Source organism: Bacillus rossius, unplaced genomic scaffold (genome assembly GCF_032445375.1).
Source record: "Bacillus rossius redtenbacheri isolate Brsri unplaced genomic scaffold, Brsri_v3 Brsri_v3_scf33, whole genome shotgun sequence".
In the NCBI taxonomy this organism is placed as follows: domain Eukaryota; kingdom Metazoa; phylum Arthropoda; class Insecta; order Phasmatodea; family Bacillidae; genus Bacillus; species Bacillus rossius.
The window spans coordinates 355,239-357,000 of NW_026962514.1; positions in this window are offsets into that span (position 1 = coordinate 355,239).

The window sequence follows — 1,762 nt, forward strand, 5'->3', positions numbered from 1 at the left end:
TATGCTTTGACTTATTTCTCCTTTTGTTTGTCATCTCTGTTCTTACGTTTTTTTTAAAATTTGTAATACTGTAGACTCCTGGTTATCCGGTGTAATGACTGGCACGGGGTCAATGGATAATTGAAAACACTGTTAAAGTGATGTTTGGTAAAATATTTTATCCCGACCTCAAGACAAACTCTGTAACGCCCGTCCCTTATAGTCACACCCCAATTTGTTCTAGGATAACCGTTTACTTTAAAAACTGATTAAACAACCTCAATTTAAATTATAAATAAATATATAACTGTCTGACTTTATCAGCAGAGCTACGGTTGACACGTAAAATCTCAGTATGTAAAAGTTGGCTGAACACTCGATTTTTTTTTTAAATAGACATTGTCACATTTACTTCCGACATTTACTCATACTTATAACTACTTTGAGAAATTCCTTGTGAAAAGTTGTATGTTAAGATTTAGGCTTAAGTTTAATACATTACCAAACTACATAATACTAAAAGTTAGGTTACTGATTTCTTACAAGCTATTTTGCTATGTTTGTGTTGCACACATTTCAATACATCTCATAAGGTCCAGAACTTTATGTAACTTAGAAGGTAGAGAGTTAATGAATGATATGGTTTCTACATTCACATGTCTCTAATCATAACAATTAAGCAATTTTGATTTGATTTATGTAAAAATCTTTTATTGAAGTATTGAAAGCTTTACAAAGGTGTGTTCAAATTTCTGTAAAAGATTAAGATGAAATAATGCGAATAATCACTAAAAACTTAAACATTATTTTTAAACAAAACAAAAACTAAAAAAAAAATTTCATACAAATTATAAAGATTTTATGCGTTTGCGAAACCTCTGTAATAGAAACAGATAAACTTTATAATGGCACAACCGTGAAAGTCAAAAATTTTATTTAAACTATCAATGTCTGCATTGCTGTAGAAAAGTGCACTTATCTCGAAAACCTCAGTGATGACAATGAAGGAAGCCTAAATTATGGTTTCATAAAGGACTTATCTATGCTTTTTTAAAAAAATATATGAGAAATATTTAATAAGAACTTATTAAAACTAGGCTGATGACCGGACCCAAATTACAGACAGATGTTCGTGAAATTCTGCTTCGGGTTCGTGTATCGTTGTATTCACTGCAGACATCAAACAAATGTATCGGCAAATAATGGTGGACAACGCCACACAATTCACTGGCAGTCTTGATGCTCCTTGTTTTCCAACCGATCACTCATAGTGAAGTGCTTGTCCTCAGACCAGCTACAATCCTCAGCATCTATGTCTTTTGACAAAGAACAGCCAGCTGTGGTGAAAGTTCTTGGTGTACAGTGGAACCCTAGCTCAGACTGTTTTTCTTATCAGATGACTCCATTAAACAGCTCAAGCACCAAGAGGGCAATACTTTCAAATATCGCCAGGATCTTTAATCCCCTTGGATGGCTAACGCCCATCCTCTTGTATGCCAAGTCTCTTGTACAGCTGTTGTGGCTCACTGGAGCAGGATGAGATGAACAGCTTCCTCCAGAGGTCTAATGTAGGTGGTGTGATTTTAAGTCTGAACTGTCTTTGTTGTCACAACTTCGACTGCCTCGGTGTGTATCAGGTGTGTAAACGCTGTTCATGAACTGCATGCGTTTTGCGACAGTTCAGAGGTGTGCTATGCGTGTGTGCTTTTCACCATACTGGTGTGGACTATCGTGGGCCCTTTCAGGTTACCACGACTCGCACTCGTGGTTGCAAGTCCACAAA